The sequence below is a fragment of the Equus caballus genome, chromosome 11 (assembly GCF_041296265.1).
Source record: "Equus caballus isolate H_3958 breed thoroughbred chromosome 11, TB-T2T, whole genome shotgun sequence".
Lineage (NCBI taxonomy): Eukaryota > Metazoa > Chordata > Mammalia > Perissodactyla > Equidae > Equus > Equus caballus.
Genome location: NC_091694.1, coordinates 30,757,362 through 30,781,750, shown reverse-complemented (window position 1 = coordinate 30,781,750; position 24,389 = coordinate 30,757,362). Strand labels below are relative to the sequence as shown.

The following is a 24,389-nucleotide window of genomic DNA, read 5'->3' as shown; positions in this document are numbered from 1 at the left end:
ACAAGCACCACAAACTAACTTCTATAGGCCTTTAGATAAAGGAAAGCTCACACAAATGAGGTGGAAATTCTATATTCCTATCAAGGGGCTATTGGTGGAGCCATTTTGACATATAACTCTTCCTTCTCCCCAGGGCAGGTGGTCTTGCAATTATATTCTAATATTAACAGCCTCCTAGTAGTGAACACTTCTTATTAGTCAGGTACTATGTTAAACACTTCACATGCATTATTTCATTTAACCCTCTCAACAACCGTAGGTGGTTCTTTATTAGGACTGTTCCCAGATATTCCAGGTCTCTCCCCTCCTAGGGGTGAGACCGACATGGTAGAATTGTGCTTCCCACATTCTCAAAGTTAGGTATGGCCACGCAACCAGCTGCAGTCAATCAAACTTGAAAGAAAGTGAGTATGTCATTTTCACATAGAAGCACTTAATTACCAGTGTTCTAGCTCAACCTTTCCTTTTTTTCTGCCGTTGTAATTCTGGAAGTGCATTTCTAGATCTAGATTTTCATCCTGGGGTAATTTTGCCCCACAGGGAACATTTGGAAATGTCTGCAGATCGTTTTGGTTGTTACAGTGGGGGGTGGGGGGTTGCCGCTGGCATCTAGTGAGTAGAGGACAAGGATGCTGCTAAATATCCTACAATGCACAGGACAGCCCCCCACAACAAAGAATTACCCAGCCCCAAAGGTCGATAGTGCTGAGGTGGAGAAACGTTAGTCTAGATGGAGCCTCCGTCACCTGTGTTTCTGAATAACCACAATGAGTAAGTTCTCTCTGTTGGTTGACATTGAACATGAGCTTGAGTGAAGAACAAACCTTTGTTGTGTTGAGCCGCTGATGTGCACAAGATGCTTATTACTCCAGCATCCATCCTGACTCTAGCATCCATCCTGACTCATATAGCGGTAGATACTATGATTACTACCGTTTTATAAATTGGGAATCTGAGACTTAGAGATGCCAAATAAGTTGCACAAGCCCACACAGTTAGGCAGAGCTGGGACTTTTACCCAAATCATTTGGGCTCCAAAGCCTGTATATTAACCACTCTATTAATGATTAACTAAATATTAGTCATTAAGGATCCTGTTCACAGACCCCAGGGGAAAATGGGATCTTAACCAAGAGCCACTGAACCCTTCCTAAGGGAAGCAAGTGGCCCACAAAATTGCTCCTGTTTTTCTGAAAGCTGTTTAGCTGTTGTTTTCGTTTTTTCTTTTTTTTTTTGATTGGCCCTGAGCTAACATCTGTTGCCAGTCTTTTTTCTTTCTTCTCCCCAAAGCATCCCAGTACATAGTTGTATATTCTAGTTGTAGGTCCTTCTAGTTCTGCATTTGGGATGTTGTCACAGCATGGCTTAACAAGCAGTGCTAGGTCCGCACTCAGAATCTGAAACAGCAAAACCCTGGGCTGCTGAAGCAGAGCATGTGAAATTAACCACTTGGCCACGGGGCCGGCTCCTTGATAGATGTTTGCCAAGGTAACTCAGAAAGATGTTGAGAAACAGGTTTAACTTATAGAGGAACATAATGTCTAAATTTTAATATATTTATTTTGTTTCCCATACTTCCTTGTACATGCACATACATGAACCTTTCCCTAGTCCTAATTCTAGTGCCTTGGAGATTCTCATGACCTCCAGAAAAATTTGGATTGTTAAGTATTGTTTATTTGCCAGGACTCCAGAGTTTTGGGTTCAAATGCCAGTTCTGCCCTATACTAGCTGGGTTATTAAGTTACTTAACCGCTCCGTGACTCAGTGTCCTCATTTGTAAAATTAGATGGAGTAATAACATTACTATTCTCATAGGGTTGTCAGGGGAATTTAACTAATATTTGCAGTGGTTGGCATGTAGTAAGTCTGAAATAAGCGTTTATTAAATAAATGAAGTTTTTGGTAAAGAAATGGTATGAGAAAAGAGTTAAAAGAAAAGAAGCCCTAGTTGCCATTCAGGACAAGTCAGTGTTGTAAGCATGTCATCAAAGTGCTATGGGAATCCAATTGTAGTCAAGTCTATTTGAGGGTGGGTGGGAAAGTCAGAGAAAGCTATTCAGAGGAGCTTCAGTTACCAGGTAGGCCCCCAATAGTCATCATTGTTATACTAAGACGTAACCAACATTTATATTTCACTTTACACATTCTCCAGGATTCTCCCTTGACTTTTCTATTGGCTTCTTACCAAAATCCAGAGACAGAAGTTGGTAGACTGGATGACCTTCAAATGAGATTTTAGGGAAAGAGTAGGAGTCACCAGGTGGACACAGCACAATGGCACACTTGGTTAATGCAGAGTAATTCCCTGGGGTGACCAGCTCAGAGGTGTAATAAGAGACAAGACTAGGCAGCCCTCTTGGGATCTGATAATAAAGAGTTTTGACTGTAGCTTAGAAGTTTCCTGACAAGCTCCTTAATGCAGCCCCTTAAAAATAGAGAAAACAGAGCCAGGCACGGAAGCTGTGGAGCACTGGGGCAGGCAATGAATAATTGCCCTGAGTTCACCCAGATACCACCTGATGGAACATGCCCTTGCAAAATTCATTGTTGTGACTCTTCAATAACCAATGGCATCTTTAAAAAATGGTGGTTAGCCATTTACCTTATTTTGGGAATGTGAATAGAGCTATGCTGACAAGATCTGAAACCACTAAGCTTGAGGGGGCGGGGCCAGAATCCCCAGTCTCGATTTATTTCCTACGTTCTTGGGCATCCTGAGTCTTTGCTAGGACTTCTGGTAAGCAGGGCTAATCATTCAAGCCCAGGCTCCCTGCTCCGTGCATCCCGCGTGGCCAGTGCCCAGGCTCCAGCGTCTTTTCAGCAGCTTTTGAGTTGAGAGGAAACCAACACCTCCCAAATTTGATCCATAAATGAGGTCCTTGATCCCTGACATTGAAGAAAAGAAGAGCTTTGCCCCTGGATTTTATTTTGGTTATTTTCTTTGGAGTAGGGCCTGAGGCACATGCAAAATCAAAGTTTCATGTGATGCTCTTGGGGACAGCCTGAGAGTGAAGTGGTGTTTCAACTGTAAAAATCTCTCTGCTTCATCTCTCTCCAGCAGATTCTTGGGAAAATGCCCACTGCTTCAGTTCCCAAGTAGGCCCCCAGTAATCATCATTGTTATACTAAGACATAACCAACATTTCTATTTCATTTCATACATTCTCAAGGGTTCTCCCTTGACTTCTCTGTTTACTCCTCACCAAAATCCAGAGAGGAGTTGGTAGGACTGGATGGCCATCCAATGAGATATTTGAGGAAAAATAAACATTATTAATCCTAAGCAAGAAGATGAGGAAACTGAGGTGCAGCAAAAGGAAATACTTGCCAAAGTCTCATGATTAAATTATAGTAGTTCTGGAATCAGAAATTGAGACTTAAGATTTAAATCATCTACCCAAGCTGCTAAGAGAAAAGAAAATGAACCCACTGATGAATTTGGTGTTGTCATTATCCAGCAGTTAAATCAGTCCACAAGCCTCCATATCATATGTCTCCAGGGAACTGCAAATTAGAACAACAATGAGATAACACTGCACACCTATTAGAATGGGCAAAATCCAGAACACGGACAACACCAAATGCTGGTGAGGATGTGGAGCAACAGGAACTCTCATTTATTGCTGGAGGGAATGCTAAATGGTACAGCCACTTTAGAAGACAATTTGGCAGTGTCTTAAAAAACTAGCACACTCTTACCGTATGATCCAGTGATTATGCTCCTTGGTATGTACCCAAATGGGTTGAAAACTTAGGTCCACACAAAACCTACATGTTGATGTTTATAGCAGTTTTATTTATAATTGTCAAAATTTGGAAGTATCCAAGGTGTGCTTCAGTAAGTGAATGGATAAATAAACAGTCGTACATCCAGACAATGGAATATTATTCAACGCTACAAAGAAATGAATTATCAAGCCATGAAAAGACATGGAAGAATCTTAAATGCATACAATATTACTAAGTGAAAGAAGCCAATATGAAAAGGCTACATACTATAGGATTCCAACAACACAACATCTTGGAGAAGGGAAAACTATGGAGACAGTAAAAAGATGAGTGGTTGCCAGGAGTTATTGGGGAGAGAGTGATAAACAGGTGAGGCACAGAGGATTTTTAGCATGGTGAAACTACTCTGTATGATACTATAATGGTGGATACATCTCATCATGCATTTGTCAAAACCCGTAGAATGTACAGCAAGAGTGAACGCTAACGTAAACTATAGACATTAGGTGATAATGATGTGTCAACATTGATTCATCAGTTTTAACAAACATACCACTCTGGTAAAAGGTGTTGATAACAGGGAAGGCTAAGTGTGTATGGGGGCAGGGAGTATACAGGAAATATCTATCTTCCACTCAATATTGCTGTGAACCTAACATTGCTCTAAAACAAAGTCTATTTAAAAAAGGAAATAGAATAGCAAAAAAACTATTGTAATGCTTTGCACTTCGTAAAGGCAAGTATGTTTTCAAGAAATGTTGTTTCCTGTATGTGTAAATATAAAATCCATATCTTACTATGGGTTGCAATAAAGTTCAAATAACATCAGGTTATGTGATTTCTAAATGCCCTTCCAACTCTAGCCCTTTTGTTCCATTAATGAGACAGGAGGAAGACAAAGGGGCATCCTCAGATCCAGGAGGGCTCCTATCTGAGGATGTCAGCGGCCCGTTCTGTGCACAGCTCTATTTTATACTGGAGCCACATCAAAGGATATTTACAACTGCCGAGCACATCATGAACAGCTGATCTATTTCCTCTGCCAAGAATATCCCTCTTTCCACCCCTATCTCCCTGTCCACTTTGTGTACCTGGTGAATCCCCACATCTCCTCGAAGACTCAGTTCACATATCACTTTCTCTCTGCAAATTTCCCTGTGGACCGAGGCAATATGAGCTGCTGTGTCCCGGGTATGCCCAGAAGTGTGTGCATACCTCTCCACTAGCTCTTCTTATTTTATTTTAGGCATATGTTTACACCTCTGCCTCTTCCTCTAGCCTGTGAACTCTATGGGAGCAGGAACTGTTTATTTCATTTTCATATCATCAGCCTGGGGCAAAGGGTTTGGAACATAGCAAAGCTTGATTGTGCTGTTGAGTTAAACGGAATTCTCTTTTCAGCATATCCTATATCTGCTGGGCAATTCAGGAAAGGAAATTACTATCATCTCATGGAAGGACCAACCCCTGCAACGGGACTGGGCAAAGCCCTGTTGCTCAGTGAGCCCCTGGCCTATCGCTACTGAGGACAAGCCACTGAAGGAACTCCCTCCTGCTTGCTGCATGCTGCTTTCCAGTCCTCTGCCAGCAGAGTCTCTGGGGAAGGGGCTCTGTTCTACTACCCTGGAGTGCTTTTGGCTTCAGCCCTTTCCAGACTTGATAACTCAAAACTGCCCCTGACCGGATCCTGTATCCTTTGATCCTGCTCAGCTCTGCTCCTCCCCGCTCTGCCAGAGACGCAGCCTGCAGAACTCGGAGTTGGACAACTCCATGCAAGGATATGCCGCACGGCAAGAAGCAAGATTCCATTTTATGTCATTCATCACCTGAATTGCCTCGCTCTCTCCTGCAGTGTTGATTGACTTTACAAAGTCTACTGAAATCGACATTTTTGCTCATTTTACAGATATCCAGATGCACATAATCCCCAGGACCATCAACATAGTAGTCCTATTAAAGGGCCCACACTGTTAACGACCAAATCGCAGATGCTCATTTACATATTTTGCTGTGGATTATTTCTGTAATATTTAATTCTCAAACATACACTTTCCCCAGAGTTTTGACTTACCTCCACCTAGACCCAATTGTCTCCCTACGACTTCCATGCTCAAGTTATAATATTATAACAATAGTGTCATTAATTAGTGATTCTCATACTCTGCACACACAAATCAGATGTACACCTTGAAAACACAGATTCCTGGGACCTCAGTTCCCAAGTGCCTGAGGATGGCTAGGATGGGCTCAGGCATCTGAAGTCTTCAGAAGCTGCCCAGGGAATTCTAATGCTTGTCCATGTTTGAGAGCCACCGCTTTATATGACTCCGTCTGGGAATAAGATGTTCCAAATTCATGAAATCCCCAGATGAATAAAATTTACAGATTCAAAAATCTAAACAATTTACCCATCTATTCATCCCTCCCTCCCTCCCCACATTGTTCTAAAATTTAATTTATTAAATATAAGCAGAAGGCAGTGAACAAAATTAGTCTTTATATTTACGACAAATATCTTTTTTTTTTTTTTAAGGAAGATTAGCCCTGAGCTAACTACTGCCAATCCTCCTCTTTTTGCTGAGGAAGATTGGCCCTGATCTTACTTCCATGCCTATCTTCCTCTACTTTATACGTGGGACGCCTAACACAGCATGGCTTCTGCCAAGCGGTGCTGTGTCCACGCCCGGGATCCGAACCAGTGAACCCTGGGCCGCCGAGAAGTAGAACATGCAAACTTAACCACTGCACCACCAGGCCAGCCCCAAATATCTTGAATATTGGGTCCTACACTGGAGTCTATGATGTGCTTATGTATAATTCACTGTATGATTCATTGTTTCCCCCTTTACTAAGTGGCCCCAGATATCTGGCTTCTCACACCTTTTCGGTGTTTTTCTTCTCAGTTTATGTTCCAGAGAACTGATGTTAAAAGAAGCTGGATCTCCAGATTTGGAGGGGAGGTGGGGGACACGCACATTGCTATGTGTTAATATGTACAGACTCTCTTCAATGAGTTCTTTTAGTACATAACCATGATGCGACTTCACTACAATACAGAGTTTGATGCATTTTTCAAGTGCTGGAGCTGGATTCCCGGGGGCACTCCTTGGTGATGAATGCAATCTGTGCCCCTAAGGACAACAGTTGGCCTACACAGGAATATAAATGGCTGACATGGGAATAGAATCTTTCAAACTATGTTTGAATCAACATAACTCCACTGCTAAATGTTTGGTGATGCTTCTCAGACTTTAGTATGAAGGGGCAACTAGGTTGCTTGTTTAAGAATGCAGATTTTACAGAGATTCTGACTCATTAGGTCCCAGAGTAGGCCCAGAATCTGCATTTTTAACTGGTGCTTCAGGTATTCTGGCGCAAGTGGCTGCTCATCCAGTGCTTTCCAAATACTTTCTGGTGAACCACTAGTTTTATTTTCGTATCCTAATCTTCTGCTGACCGATACCTGGTTCCTCAGCTCAGGAGATGTGCTATTCACCTCACAAATTTGACTCTGTCCAAACCGGTTTGCATCTTCTTTCATGAGAAATATTTATCAAATATACTGGAGGTTGTTGCAATGAGAATTTTCTATAAAAGTTTCTAAACACTTACTCTTGAGGACCGCACTGGTTCATCGACCACGCTTTGAGTATTACTATCATATAGCGCCAGATAAGAAATATATCATTAAATTGTGAATCACTGAGAGGTCCCTAACCCCAGTAATCCTAAAAGTCCCAATAATAATGGTTTTGAGAGAAACGAATATCTAATTGATTGAAGTGTAAATTGATGAGGAGGTAAGTTTTGGGGCATGCAGTCTAGCTCCTAGAGAAGAGAAGGGAAAAATTCATTTGCGACACTGATTCCTTTTCTATATAGTAAAAGAGGAGTGGAGAGGGAGGAATTATTAGGAGAAGCCAATGATACAGAACCCTCTCTGAAGAGTTCTGTGTTCTTAATCCAGGAGGACCCGGATAGGATCCAAACCACAGCTGGAGTCAGGGAAGCCTCAACAGACAGGTTAGCCAAACCCTAGATTTTGGGAATTGAGATGGACTGAGGATGAGATTGAGGCTAAAGCTTCAGCTAGAAAGCTGGGCTTGGTGAAGGGAAGAGATATCTGAAGCCTACTAACTCTTACTGCTTCCTAGGATCTGCTCTCTCACTAGGTAATTGCAAAAATATTGGGATCAGCTTTAGAAATAAAATGTCAAGAGCTATTATTATAGCAACTATTTCCTATTACAGCTTAATTAACATGTCTTAAAATAATTATCATGTGGTTCACTATATGTATGCCAGAGTAACTTTGATTACCACACTGATGTATCTCTCTATGCTATAGTTTGCTCATGTAATACAATTGTCTGTTCCCAACCGGAGAAGAAATGCTGTCTCCAAACACAGTGTGTCTCCAAAGGCGATGCCATTGGCTGGTTCTGAGAGATTTCTCCTACTCTATTTCATCAACTAAAATGATCACCAGAAAAGTTGAATGGCAGACACCTAACCTCAGAATCCTAGGACCCACTGTAGACTCCTTCCCTAATCTCATTTTCCATATGTGCTTGGTCTCCAAGTCCTATTACAACTTTCAGAATGTCCCTGTACCTGTCCCATCTCCTCTCTGTCTATCACTCCTTTCTTTGTTAGAGTTTCATCTCTTCTTTATGAAATATCTCTATAACCATCAAACCAATCTCCCTCTTCAGCTTTTGTCTCCCTCATCTATCTTCCATACACCCCCAGAAAGGTGAAATGACCGAGTCACTCTCCTTAATGCCCCTCTGTGACATCACCCACAGGCTAGAGTCCAAATCTCTTAGCATGGCAGGATCCCTATGTTGCCTCTCAAGCGGTACCCCAGACCTTCTCATCCCACTACACTCCAGCCATGCAGAACTATTTGCAGTTTCTCAGATGGAGCAAAGACTTTCCTCAATCTTGTTGACCCTCTACCAAGAGCCTCCTTCTCCTGTCATTCTGCCTGGTGAATTTCTACTCATCCTTTAAGGCTGAGTTCTAATGTTTCCTCTTATGTACTTATTACATTGCTGTAGGGATTTATCTAAATTTCTGGCTTATCCGGGAGACCAAGAGATCTCTGGGAAATGGAGACTGGGTTTGATCAAACTTTGCATCTCCAGAGTATAACACCAGGTGGCACAACACCAATAGGCACATAATCCACCCTTATTGAAACCATCAGAAGCATCATGGAAGAACAATGAGCCAGACTGGTGGCTCAAGAGGAAGGGAAAGACAGGAGGCTTGGAATTGCAAATATTACCAACTCTTCCCAATCTAAAATCACTATTCACTTCAGATTTCAAAATGTGCTAAGTGAAACATTGGTGAAGGAGTCAGGCCGGAAAATTAAGCACTTAAGTAACTTGCGATCTGATCCATCACTCTCTTCCCATGTTCTTTAAGTGAAAGTCTCAGTCGTGTCCTGTTTGACTAACAAGCCTCAGCATTTAAATAGAAACCACTTTCTCTCCACTTAATCCACTGTTCATAAAGGCTCCTGGGGTGGAAAATTGGTGCACAGAAAAATAGCATGTCACTTTCGAGTTGTGACAAGGTAAGACTATCCATACATTACTGTTCCTTTTCCAAACCTGCTGGGCAAATTGCAAAACGGCAAAGAAAATCTTGGCAGGTGTGGACAGGCTGGAAAGCAGCAGCCCTCTTTCCTCTTAACCTCAGGGGCATGTGAACTTGGCGCTGTTTAATATAGATATAACTGGAAGACACTTTGTCTTTCTCTTCCCCCATCCATCACCCACACACATACACACACCCACCTTCTGACCTCTAGAGATTTGCTCTGGACAGCAATAGAATAAATATATTTATTGCCTCTTTTCTGATTATAGAAATGGGGGTGAGGTTGGAGATTTGCTATGAGGTATTAAAATATAAATTCTAATTTCAAAGCTTCTGCTGTTTCTTTATGCAACTAAAGGTGAAGTCCTTCATTCATTTCTTCCATAAATATTTAGAGAGCTTTTGCTTTGAGCCAGGTACTTTTCTAGGCTCTAGAGACACATCAGTTAATAAAACAAAGTAAGCTTATGGAGCTTACATTATAGAGTAGGAGACAGACAATAAATAAATAAACTGGAAAGTATATGATATGTCAGAAAGTGATAAATGCTATGAAGTATAATAAAGCTGGCTGATGTAATGGGGATAAAATGTGGTGTGTACGTGTGTGCGCGCATGTGCAAGTCAAGGGGGTTATTTCGTATGAGGTGGTTGTAGGACATCTCTCTGAGTATATGAAATTTGAGCAGAGACTGTATTAGTTTTCTCTGGCTGCTGTAACGAATTACCACAAGTTGGGTGGCTTAAAACAATAGGAATTAATTTTCTCAAAGTTCTGGAAGCTGGAAGTCCAAAATCAAGATTTCCACAGCACCATCCTCCCTCTCAAGGCTCTAGGGAAGAATCTGGTTTTTTCCAGCTTCCGGTGGCTGCCACCATTCTTTGACTTGCAGCCATATCATGCCAATCTCTGCCCCCATGGCCACATTATCTCCTCTTCTGTGTGTGTCTAATTTCTCTCCGCCCTCTCTCTGATGAGGATAATTGTGATGCATTTACAGCCCACCCAGATAATCCAGGATAGCTCCACTTTTCAAGATCCCTAACAAAAACACAGCTTTTTGTATATAAAGTAACATTCACAGATTCTGGAGATTAGACCATGGATATATCTTTTGGGGGGGTCCATTATTTATCCCAGTATAGAGACCCAAATAATGTGAGGATGAAATGGGAAATCTGGGGGAACAGTGTTTCAGGCAGAGAGAACAGCAAGAGCAAGGGATCTGAGCCTAGAGCATGCCTATCCTGTTAAAGGAAGGGCAAGAAACTGAGTGTAGCTGGACTGGAGAGAGGGAGGGTGAGAATGTGAGAGAGGAGGCCAAGAGGTGCATAGTGGCGAAGATCATGTGGGATGCAAAGGACTTTCGCCTTTATGCTGACATGAGGAGTCACTGGAAAATCTGAGCACAGGAATATGATCTGACTTGTGTTTCATAAGAGGACGCTGCTTAGATGGTAGGGGTCCATGACCTCCAGGTTAACAGACCACTGATGGATTTTTAGAGGTGCACAGACATGCTTAGAATAGGCCATTTGTGGGCATGGGATGTGGCGCACTAAAATTCTCTAGTAAGAAAGAAACAGGCATTTGGGAGATTATAAACTGGTGGCAGGGGTGAGGGAAGGGAGGAAAGGGTGGACAATAGAAAGAAGTAGAGTAAGAGGAAGACAATCTGGGATCCAAGCCAGGGTTGCAGGGGCGGGGAGGAAGGGGCACTGACCAACAAGAAAGTCTTTGTGGTAGGTAAAGGCCCATGGATTTTTATGGCAGGGATGTCTCCTCTTCGACGTTAAGATTTTCCTATACTCTTTCTATTACCCCTTTCCATTATCCTAAACCTTCAGTAAAGACCTGCTTCCAAACACACCAACCTTAGGTTAGGGTTCCTTTGGATAAAAGCAGTCCTGACTGTTCAAAGTACTTTGAGACTATTTGGAATCTGAACCAATGTTAGGTCACTTTGACTGCAAATTTCAGTTCCAGAACCATTTAGGGTGGGCCTAGGAGGGCAGAAGATACTGAGAAATGAGCTACACAGAAAAGAACGGTAACCAACTTTCTAGAGCATGAGACAACAAAGCCTCAGTTATAGGTCAGATTCTTGCATCCCCTCCTTATGGATGACCACACCCTGCTGTCCAGCTGGCTGGAAAAGCAGCTTGTGGTAGCTGTGAAGAAGGGACAAATGTGGATCCATCTTTTATTGGGTGCTTAGCATGGGCAAGGCCCTTTCCATAAATTTCCTTTCATTTAGTGCTAACTACAACCTTAGAGGCAAACTCTTATTAAGGCCACTTTACAAGCAAGGAAACTGAGGCCTGGGGAAATAATGTAAACCCTCAAGGTCACATCGTTAATAAATAGCAGTGTTGGGATTTGCACTAGTCCTTTCCAATTCCAAAGAACCCATGTTCTTTCATTTACATCAGGCTGAAATCCTCAGGCCTGATTAGGAAACTGGTCCAAGGATGATGCCCAAGTACTTCTATGGGCATCTAGTGACTTATGTCAGAGATTGCTAGCATGTTGGATTCCCCCTTCCAACATGGACACTCCTGTGGCTCATAGACCGTCTCAGATGCCTACCCAGCCTGGTGCCCTCCCTTAACTCTCATAATAGACACAGCATCCTTTGCATTCAGGACATATGTCCTCCCCTCAGATGCAAAGCCTGGCTTCCTTCTCTCTGGCCCTGCTAGCTTTCTAGGACACCTGTCAAAAGTAAGGATTTCAACAACCAGTTGCATAGACTGGGAGGTCAGTCCACCCTGATCTCTGGACTTGTCCTGATGTTAGTTAATCAAAGAGGCTGCTCTTTGAGCAAAGAGGGTAACTGCTCTTAAAAGGCCTGTTTCTCCAAATTAGCAACATTCCTTATCAATATCCAGATTAAGTGCTGAGGAGACCCCCATATTTGGCACCTGTATTCTCTTTCTTGCATAGTCCCTGGATCTCTCTAAAGGACAGTTTCCATAAGCCTGTCATACAGTGCACCATTGCATCAAGATTTTAGCTTGTGTATTTGGAGCTTGTAGCACCATTTAACCCTCCTTGCTGTGGTTTAGTGTTGCCCAAAATTCAGTTTTGAACTCAACAGTCTAATGATGAGAACCTGCATTTTTGGTGCTTATTTCATTCTGAACACTTTCTATGCACTGTCTCATTTCATCCTCAGAATAATCACATGAAGACCCATCTAACAGGAGGGAAAACTGAGACTTCATTTAGTAATCACTTCTGCTATAATGCCACATATGCTATGCTATTACTATGCTAAGAATAACCATCTTTCTATGTAAAATTGTGCAATAAAAACCATGAGATTCCATAACAAAGTACCACAAACTGGGTCTCAGAGTTCTGGAGGCTAGAAGTCTGAAATCAAGGTTTGGCAGGATTGGTTTCGTCAGAGGGTAGGGCAGAATCTGTCCCATGCCTCTTTCCTAGCTTCTGGTGGTTTGCTGGCAATTCTTGGCTTGTCGACGCCTCATCATGATCTCTGCCTTCATGTTCACATGCATTCTCCCTGTGTCTCCATATCCTCTTCTCTCCCTGCACGTCTGCCTCTGTGTTGAAATTTTCCCTTTTTATAAGAACACCAGTCATATTGGATTAGGGCCCACCCTAATGACCTCATTTTAACTTGATTACCTCTGAAAAGACTTTATTTCCAAATAAGGTCACTTTCTGAGGTGCTGGGGGTCAGGACAGGGGACAGAGTTCAACCCATAACAGGGCACAACCTCAAAAACTTGGTCAGTGACACATTAAAATAAAAGTAGGAGACTAATAAAAACAGTAGCATAGTTTTATGCATGTTAATTGTTAAGAAATACGTAAATACTATAATAAATATGGCACTTAACCTGGGAAAAGACTTAATGTTGACTTTGGAAGTGGGAGTTGAAAGTGCTACAACTTGTGAAGTGGTGGGAGGAGGGTTATCTGAAATCAGAAGGAAAGTTCTAACACTTCTCAGAGGGGTGTGCCTCATAACACATGCAGTGGACTGAGGCTGTTATTTGAAATGCGTGTGTTGTGAGTATTCCTATGCGGCAGTTTTTGTTCCTGGGTGCAGTTTTCTGTGTTCACCTGGTACTTCTCGAGGAAGAAATTGTCTGTAAGCAAATCTGAAATTTGCGTTGTGCTCAAATTGTTCCCTAATATAGCAGTGTCTTTGGAATAATTTGCATGTTCAAAACAAGCATTCAGCAGAAAGAACTTTAACTTGCCCAAGGTCACAGCCACAGTTGAGGAGCTGGGTTTTAAGCCCAAGTAGACTGACACCACAGCCCAAGTCCATAGCCACTAAACTGTTGAATCATTTGTGCTGGAAACAAATTAAGAAAAATAAATGACCATATGATGCCACTGTGACAGGACTTGGTGTGATCATGCTCCTCTTGGTAGGCAGAATCCTAGGATGCCCACACCGCGCCCCCCACCCCAAGATTTCCCACCCTGACTCCCAGGACTGTGAATATGACAAGATGTCATGCCTGTGATCATGTGGCAGAAGGATTTTGCAGATGTGATTAAGATTACTAACTGGATGACTTTAGGTTAATCAGAAGAGCCATTATCCAGGTAAACCTAATTTAATCTCACAAGTCCTTTTAAAAGCAGAGACTTTTCTCTGACTGGAGGCAGAAAGATTCAAAGCATGAGAGGGCACCTTTGCTGACATTGAAGGTGGAGAGGCCCACACACAAGGGCCGGAGGAGAGTGGCCTCTAGGAACTGAGAACAAGCCCTGGCCAGCAGCCAGCAAGGAAACAGGGACCTCCGTCCTGCAACGACATGGAACTGAATTCTATCAACAACCTGAACAAGCTCAGAAGCAGATTCTTCCCCAGGCCCTCCAGACAAGAAGCCAGCTGGCCAAAACCTTGACACCCTATGCAGAGAACCCAGTCGAGCCTAACTGGCTTCTCACCTGCAGACCTGTGAGCTAGTGAGTGCATGTTGTTTTAAGCTGCAAAATGCATGGTAATTTGTTGCACAGCTTAGAAAACCAACACACTACTTCTCTCTCTGTGCCTACACTGGGATGCTGACGGGAAAAGGCATGGGAAGAGAGAAGCCCTTACTGGCTCCTCTGGGCAGGACAGAGGAACAGCGCAGACCATTTCCAGTTTGCATCAAGCCTTTCTCCCAGCCAGGTCAGGCACTTACACAGAAAGGCTGTATTATTTTTCCTTTGCCAACATTGCTTTACGATAATGTTTTCTTTGTCTTGTTTACTTCTTTTATGCTTTTGTTGCAAGCTTTCAAGGTAAGTACTATTGAAAATGTCATCAAGTAAGGTTGGTTGCCATCAATGACATATTTTAATTTTACTTCCGGAATTTATCTGAGGCGGAAACTACCCCTACATGCACCCACATGAAAGTCACATATATGTTGCAGCATTATTTACCAATTAAAGTGGTTAATACATTTACCTCTGAAGCCCTTGTTAGAGCCACAGTGCTCTGAAATAAGTAGTTTTCTTTTGAAAATTAAGCACTTATCCTCTGGCTGCTGTGAGTTAGGCCAGGCCTGAGCATCTCCCTCTTTGGTTGAAGTAATTCAAATCTGGATGTTATCAACATGGAAAAATGAGCTTGCTCTCAATTTGCTTTATAAGGAAGTCAGTGCTTTGAACACAGTGTTCGCTTCCCTCTGGGGAACAACATCTCTTGATAAGTGGAAATATTTTTTCAACAAAGAACCTGCTGCTCCAGATTTGTTAAAACTGGTCCAGCAATCTGTTTCCATTCTTGTGTCAAATGTTGGGGGTGAAAAGAATGTTGAGTATTATGGGTAATTTGTGTTGAGTTAGACATGAAAAGAATGTGTGTTTGTGTGTGTGTGTTTCATTTGTTTGGGAGAAAAATTGGTGTTTGAAAAATAAATTTTAATTGATAAGTAAACCCTGTTTATTTAAAATGTTGCGGCACCATCAGTTGCACGATCTTACTCAAGGATTCTGCTGTATTATACCTACAGTCTCCTTTGGTTTTACAATTTTGATTAACACATTTTGATTGTATGTCTGTCATTTTTGCTGAACCATTTGCCAACTTCTTTGCTGTGTTGGTAGGGGACTTTATATCTCCTCTTTTGGGTGCTACCATTATCTACAGAGTTCAGAGTATTTTATTTACTTCAACAAACACTTTTTGAGGAGTTGCTACAGTCTAATCTCTGAACCAGCTGTCAGGGAGACAGGAAGGAATAAGGCAGTCTGTGCCCTGAGGTTGCTCCTAGTTTATAACGATAGTTCTCCAGTGTGTCCCAGCGATGGAGACACAGAATTCCTCAAGCTCATTGCAAATACCATGGAGTGTTGGTATAGTATATTCAATAAAGGAAACACTATGAAATTGTATGGTGAGGCAGACGTAATTTTTTTTTTTTTGAGGAGGATTAGCCCTGAGCTAACTACTGCCAATCCTCCTCTTTTTTCTGAGGAAGGCTGGCCCTGAGCCAACATCCGTGCCCATCTTCCTCTACTTTATATGTGGGACGCCTACCACAACATGGCTTGCCAAGCGGTGCCGTGTCCACAGTCAGGATCCAAACCAGTGAAGCAGAACATATGAACTTAACCTCTGAGCCGCTGGGCCCCAGACATGATTTTATACTAGAGTCTAGTGTAGACAAGTGTTTGTGGGTGCCAAAGACTTAAGAAAGAAAGAAAGAAAAAGTGTAGGAGAAAATCCTAAGCACAGGGACAATTTTATATCTAATTTTTTCCTGAACATTGCAAAAGGGCCATAGCTATTTAGGTTTGTCATAGTTTTGGGTCACTGTTTTATTAGGAGAAGTTAGTATGTAAACAAATTGAATGGCACCTTAGAAGCCTTTAGAAAGTTGACCTTTCAGGTGAAACACTGCTCTTTGCCTATGTTTTTCTCTTCCTCCAAAATTTTTAGTTCCTCTCTTTGCACATAGGTTGGAAACTAAACTACGTATTCTCACCTGGTATCCAGCCCTCAACATTTCGGTCCACACCGTAAACAGTCTCCCATTTCACTCCCCTGTGCTCTCTGCTCCAGCTGTTCTGAATTGCATCTTACACTCCACTCCCACCCCCAGCATGCTGAGTGTTCTTCTCCTCTGTGCCTTTTCCCACAACGGCCCTTCCCTGGGAGCCCCATCTTACCAAGAAGCAAGTCCAGCTCATATCCATGAGTCTTTTCTCGCTGTCCTTCCCCTTTCAACAACCAGAGTGAATCCTTCCATTCCTATTTTTCCATTTCATGTTCTTTGCACTTAGAAAAATCTCTCTTGCAGTAGTGGGAGTAGATGTCATTTATTAGCCAATATGTGCCAAGTACAACTCTATTATTACACACATATTGGGATGAGGAGACAGACTCGGGGAGGTGCTGCCAGAGGTGACCTGGATGGTAAATAGCAAAGCCACAGTTGGAATCCCAGTCTCTCTGTTCTCAAAATAGCACTACCCTTATACCCTAGAGCCCCCCCGCCGAGTGTCTTCATCTTCATGGGCATATAGGCAGAGATGGGTCTTCTTCTTGTCATTGTGCCTTATACCTAGCAGCTACTCAATGTACATCTACTGAACTGAATGAATTTACATTAGGGGAAAGAAAAAAGATGATACCACTTTCCCCAGCTCTTACTAGCAAAGTTTAAAATGATTGATACTATTCAATATTGGTGAAGAAAAAAAAACTCTTTAATTCGTTGTTAATGGGAGTGCTAATTAACACTCCAACTTTAGAACTGTCTATCAGAATATAAAAAAAGATGTGCATGCCCTGACATGCAATTGCGCTTTTAGAAATCTCTTCCAGAGAAATCTTTGCAATCAAGTGCAAAGATGTGTATATGAATATATGTCTTGCAGCATCATTTATGGTAGTGAAAATTTATGGACAATCTAAGAGTCCATTAATAGGTAAATGGGTAAATATAATAGGGGATGTTGTGTGATGGAGTATTCTGTAGACATTAAAAAGGTTAATGTAGATCTGTATGTGCGAAGATGGAAGGATGTTCACAATATATTGCTTAATTGATAAAAAGAAATTTTGTCATAGTGAAGAGTATTGTCCTATTTTTCTAAAAAAGAAAAAGAAGTCTTTTTTTGTTTTCTTAATCTCTCCCACACACATACACACAGCACATAAAAACTTCTCAAGACGTCAAGTGGGTTTTTTTGTCTTCTCAGAATAGTGATTATGGTCCACAGATGAGAAAATATTATGCTAAGCACCCTACATTCTAAAGAGAGCCACCAGCAGCTGGCTGTGGCCACGTCTTTTAAGCGATGCTAGGGGAAGACGGAACTGCCCTACTACCTTTAGCCATTTGCCTCCCTTCTCCTCTCCTTCAAGTAGAATAAGAAGAGTTGATAAAGAAGTTCTCAGCCTTGTGAGGTAGATAGAGGCTGAAGTGCGAGCTTATCATTCCTCTCTCCAAGGGGGAGGGGTGCCCAAGGGAAGATGAAACTCCAACAGAGTCCCATCCTAAGATAGCCAGTGTCTGCAAAAAGGGGGGACTATAGTAACTTCCCTTTCTGGATGTCAGTCAGGGGAAAGGAGAACAAGAGAGAGACAGATGGAGGAAATCAAGCCCCCAGGGAAGGCTGGGGAGAGGAGATGTGAGTGGAGGCTACCAACAGGACCTGTGCAGTATTAGGGGTGGGGATGCAAAGAAGGACATATTAGAGAGATGTGGAGGGAATCAACTGGAAGAAGTGGCCAGATGCTTCAAGGAGCTGCCAACGCCCGGGAATCAACCCAGTGCCCACACAGCCTTTTGGAACCACTAACTATCCCCAGGGGGCTGACAGAAACAGAGCTACACCAAGGAGAGGAATGCACCTCACTCTGTAAGGTAAGGAGTTTTTAGCTTTTTTGCCCCTCTCCCTTCTCTTCTCTCCCAAACTGTGTAAGTTTTGTGATGAGGAATGGGAGATGGGGAGATATCTCGCAGCCTGGTTATATGTTCTCTTCAAGTACCTAGGGCCACAGCTAGGGAGAAGGGAGGAGAAGAGCTGTAAATTGAGTTTGAAATTTAAATTAAAAATAAAAAACAAACAAAAATCAGGCCGCATTTATCCATTTACCAGACTGAAACTTTTAATAACTCAAGTGGCTGAAAATTATAGAAGTGGACCAAGATGTCATTAAGGGAGCCTCTGCCCAGAGGCAAAGTAAGAACAACATAATCTAGTTATAGATGGTGACTGGAATTAATAAAGCCTTTCATGCCTGTGCTTAATGGGTTGAGAGTCCTCAGTAAACTGCTTACACACATACTGCTTGTGTGCATAGAAAATGGTCCATAATCTAGGACAGGGTTCGGCAAACTTTTCTGTAAAGGGCTTTTCGGGCCATACAGGCTGTGTCACAACTACTCAACTCTGCCATTGCAGTGCCAAAGCAGCCATGGATAATCTGCACGCTAATGAATGAGTGTGGTGACGTTCCAATAAAACTTTATTTATAAAAACAGGCAGTGGGTTGGACTGGGTCTGCCATCGTAGTTTGCCAGTCTTTGATCTAGAAGAACTGGTAGGATACTCATCCAAGTTTTCACCTTTGAGGAGCGGGATGGGTACTTCCACAAAAATTGTAATTAACAAATGGGTCAAGGGAACCCCTTTGAAAGCTTTCCTTGGGGCTGAGAATGGAAAGGGATGTCACCATCTAGTGCAGGGGAACCAGCTTGTGGTTCCACTCATGTTAAACAGCACTAAAAGGCAAAGGGGGCAGTAGATATAGAGAGCTGGAGGCAGGGGCTTCAGCCAGTGCTGAGCAGACAGATACCACCCAGATAAAGAAACCGTGGCCTCTCTGGGAGGCAGCAAGCCCTTTTGGTGGACTCTATGTACTTGCCAAGGTCAAGCAAGGGGTCATGGTCAGTGTTTCCCAGGGTGAGGCAGTCACTTCCCTATGGACCGTGAGGAGCCCTGTGTGGTCCACGGTATCTAATTCCAGGGCAATCCATGTTATGTCAGTAGATTCAGCCATGGCTAAGGCTTAGCAATCCCGGGGTTCCCCATCACAGACCCAGGAAGTATAGACACAGGATCAAACAGACCAGGGATCAAACTCTGGCTTGCTCAGTGGCATCTTTGTGACCCTTGGGGAAGTTACTTAGCCTCCTGAGCTTTCTCCTCAGTCTCGGTAGCAGCAGCAGCTGCAGCAACTGACCCTAAAATGTTTTCTATGTGCCATTTTAGATACATTATCTATGATCCTCACAAACTCCCTGCCAGATAAATATTGTTAATAATACCTACAAAGGGAGATTATAATTTCCCTTGGCAGAATTATTGTGAGGATCGGAGATAATTCATGCTAATTCCCACTATGGCACTTGACATGATGCTGGAGTGAATAAATGATAGTTATTGTATGAGTACACTTTTTATTAATTAGCACTGAGGAATAGTGTGAACCAGATACTGGGCATGGAGCTAGAACAGACAGCCATGTACTATAGGTCTCTTTAACCCTTTAGGAAGGTTCTCTAGGACAATGGGCACGTTTCTCAGATGGGGAAAGGGAGAAGACGTTTGTGGGCAAAAACAATGCCTGCCACTGTTTCAGGGAGCCAACCTGCTGGCCAGGACAGGAACATCCCCAACATCAGGTTCAGCTAAGCCCAAACAGAAGAATCTAGGTGAAGTCCCTGGCTAGCTGGACAAGGATCTTAAATGAACAAACCTAAAAACGTACTGACAAATGGGGAGGAGGTGAGGGGACATTGAAAATTCAGACTTGGAAACGGAAACCTTTTCACCAGTGGAAGCCAATCCGCTTTCAATCCTAATAAATTGATTTTTAAGAGCATACTTTCTTTACTCTATAGCTTCAGCTTACCTAAAGCTGTTGTGGCTCATAATTCTATATACTTACATTTCCTACTGCCTTGTGGATTCTTCATGATGCTTTCTTCTGAATCTTCTAGCAACCAATCCCTCTTTCTTTGTGCCTTAGATTCAAATTTTCCAAGAGGAGGAGTCTGACTAGTCCAATATGCTCACTCATAGCCCTGTTAGGCAAAAGTATTCCTTTAGGCAACCTCAGAGCCTTCTTGTAGCTTTGAGTCAGATGTTTGCTCCTGATAAACCACCTGCCCCAAGGAAGGCACCATCATATGGTAGAGACCATGGTAACCCGTGCAAAAGGAACCACTGTGGATTGTTCCTTCGACAGAGAGCTTTGAGTGGAACCAAATGGTGTTGCTGCTTCAGGAAAGCCCTCTGGGCATCCACAGATGGTGGTCCCACAAAAGAGAAGAAGACAGTTGCCAGCTGGTTGGCCTGAACCCATATGTATTAGTTTCCTAAAGCTGCCATAACAAATTACCACAAACTTGGTGGCTTACAACAACAGAAATGTATTTTCTCACAGTTCTGGAAGCCAGAAGTCCAAAATCAAGGTGTTGGCAGGCTCATGCTCCCTCTGAAGTCTCTAGAGGAGAATCTTTCCTGGCCTTTCCAGCTTCTGGTGGCTACAAATGGTCCTTAGCTTGCCGCTGCATCACTCCAATCTGTCTCCATCTTCACATGGCTTTCTCCTCTGGATCTCTTCTCTGTATGTCTCTTATAAGGACACTTGACATAGGATTTAGGACCCGCCCAGATAATCCAGGATGACCTCATCTCAAGATCTTTAACTCAGGTACATCTGCAAAGACCTTTTTTCCCAAAAAAGGTCACAGTCACAGTTCTGAGGATTAGAATGTGGACAGATCTTTTGGAGGTCAACATTCAACCCACTACACTGATCAAAACTGAGACAGAACTATGAAATATCTGGCATTAGTCTAACCCCAAAACAGCCTGCCACATGTTAGAAGCTCAACAAGTATTTGTTGAATGAATGAACAAATGGGCATCTTTATTTTGCCATTCGGAAAACTGGGACGAGCAGAAGTGATCGAACCAAGATCACAAGTCTAGGTCATGTCAAAACTTGAACTGAATCCAAATCTTCTGTCTCTCAGTCTGAGCTTCCTGCAACTATGGGAATCTCTTGCCCTATTTTTGCTGCATTACAGATGAGGATAACTGAGGTTAAGAGAGGTTTGTCCAAAGTCATTCAGTTAGCTTCTATCAGAACTGGCTAGGTGACTAGGTCTCCAGACTCCCAGGCCAAGTTATTTCCACTCCATCCTACAACCTTGAAGGCTTTCTGTCACCAGACCTGGAAAAGTAGTCTCAGAAAGTAAATGATTCAGAAAATAAAAGGAGAAGACAAAGGATAGCATGTATTATATTTTATCAGAGCTAAAAAAAGTTGGTGACAGGATGATATTTAATTTCTCCACCTTTTCCTATAAATTTCCCGAGTACACATTGTTAACAGATCAGGAAGGGCCAGGCCCTTGCCTGTGGAAAAACTTCTGGAGCACTGCTTGATATGCTCAGATACGCAGCCCGCCCACTAGTTGGGAAGCAAAGTCACCTTGGAACCATGAGGGCCTCTCCTGACCTCTCAGAATTGCCACAAAACCCAGAGAGCAGTGTGAGAGAAAAAACAAATGTGTCTTACAGTTCAAATAAGGTCTTTATTCACATAATACCTGTCTTGGTTTTGCTCTAAATGCTACACCTAAAAAAGAAAAAAGGAAAGAAGGAAGGAAGTTACACTCCCTCAACATTGTCTGTGCCCATACTTGGCTGCCATGACAACATCTAATTGCTGCACATTGTATTCATCTTCTCCACTTCCCTTTTCACCATTAATCCTGTGGGCCATTTGCCTTCTGGTGCCTCCCATTGGTGAAACTAATGAATACATGTCTGTGGACAGTGCCTATTTTAAAAAAACATCGAGAGATTTCAGTAAAAGTCAAGATTTCCTGCTTCTCTTGAAACTTCCCAAGTTATGGCACCTCAGGATCTGAACTCCCATGAGGTTATAATAGGCTTGAATTTAGCATGTGATGATCCTTTCCTTGGAGCACAGGCTCTCCAGGTTGCCACTGTTTTCACCTGGCTGCTTCTCTCCTTCCTGGTACCCACCTGAGGACATTGGAATTTGAATCCTCTTCTCTTTGTCAATGGGTATGAAATCAGTAAGGTTTCATCTAAGTATGCCATTGCCATTGCTGTCAGATGCCTTTTCAAGCATAGGCAATGGTATTTATACCTAACTACATGTAAACTTTCCAAGGTGACTTCCACAAGCTAAGGTCCTGTCTAATCTCTAATATAGTTGAACTTGAATGTTAGACTGGATTTTTCCTTTAGCAACCCACTGCTCTGAATTTCCATAATGCCAGAGGTTCCTGCTCCCTGGCTGCCTGTTTCTTCTTATTCCTGGACAGCTCCACTTTCACATTCTGCTTCAAGTCAGAATATGGGAATCTAAAAATATCTCAGTCATCACCACACTGACATAATGCATCTGTTGTTCCAAGAGCAGATTCTCTGTCAAAAGAATAGTTTCAAGAGCCAGTTAGGTTTAAGTTCAAAAACTACATGTGAAATGACTTTGAGCTTTTATTGTTTCTCTCTCTCTCTTTCTCTGCACATAGTAGCACTTTTGAAAAGGTCTGCTTATAGCAGAAGAGGAGGAGGAAGTGTAGACCACAATTCAGCCTGGAACTATAAAGCATGACTTGACTTCACCTGTGAAAGGCATTAGTGCCTGCCATAGTGTCCAGCACAGAATAGGTGCTCAAAAGATGTTGGAGGAAGACAGAGAGGTAGTCAGCGACCCAGTATATGTGCTTCAGTTTTTCCATTTTGTTTTCCTGACCCTTATTGAGTACCTATCATGTGTAAAGCATTTTCTTTGGCACGGTTGAGTTTCATTCATTCACTTCATTCATTCATTCATTCCCTGAGGGCCTACTTTGCTTTCCTGCAATTCCTGTCTGCATGTCTTGTCTGGTTTCAGCTGTTTGATCGTCAGCTCATAATCTCATCACTCACTTCTTTAAGAGCAAAGTGCTGCTGTTATCATTAGCAGCCATCATAATGTCATTGATATGGAATTTGGACAGGAAATCTCCTGCTTCTCTGTAATCACCCGGGAAAGAAAATTTTCCAGTAGCTTTTTCCATAGACTAGAGTGATTCACATCTTCTCAAATTCAGCTAAACCCCAGAGAGCTCTCTGTGACAGATACAATGGCAGGCTGTCCTCCTCTGGACCGAGTTCACTGGACAGTACCTTCTAACATCCAGAGAGTAGCTCGCCAATCAGTAAGTCACTCCGTTGTTTCATCAGATCACAATCAAGCCAGCACACCTCCCAAGAGCATAATACTTGGCAGCCAATAGGCACTCAGTAAACTTCTGATGAATGAATGAATGCACAGAGAATGGGTGAGCAAAATGGGTACCTATTTTATAAGTAAAATGGAGACCGGAAAATTGCAGGGCTCCTGTTCTAACCACTAAATCAATCTCCTTTCCATTAGCAAACCTTTCTGTCTCTCAATGACCTAAATGCACAGCTCTTTTGTTTTGCTTTTATATGATAAATTTGGAGTTCTGACAAGGTTCAGTGCCTCTCATTCTCTGTGGCAGGGATTTGAGAGAAAATACAACAGGCTTCCTTCACCCTCTGACAACAGAGCCCTGGAGACTCAAAAATATCAGAACTTCCAGACAAAATTTAGAGAAGCAAGGGTAGAAAACACTTTTGGTTTTTTTGGGTTGAATCAGGCGGGGAGAAAGCCTAGGCACAATGGAAAGGCATTTTTTTTTTTCAGGTGAGAAACCTAAAAAGTAAATGAGAACCATGCTATTTTGTTTCCAAGATACAAATCTCCAGCAGGATTCTAGGGTCCCAATTTTGCTTTATGTTTGCTATAGAATTACAGCAACATTTCTTAATTTTATGTTTTTAGGCTTTATATTGGTCTTTTGGAAATTAATACATGTAATACATGTTCATTAAACAAAATTCATGAAAAATAGAAAAATATATTAAATGGAAGTCCCTTTCTCAGCTCTCCCCTCCACTCTCCACCTTTCAGCTCCCTGGGAAATAGACTCTGAGGTGGAGATTACCTGCATGATGGTGACTAAGAAGTGCCCTTGGTCACCAGAGTGGT

At 42.5% G+C, this 24,389-nt stretch overlaps 1 protein-coding gene across 1 annotated transcript in view; it reads right to left on the bottom strand.

The window, feature by feature from the left end:
• The window catches only part of ANKFN1 (ankyrin repeat and fibronectin type III domain containing 1), a 371,662-nt gene that overhangs the window by 327,427 nt on the left and 19,846 nt on the right, over positions 1–24,389 (bottom strand). The gene's annotated exons all lie outside the window — the stretch shown is intronic.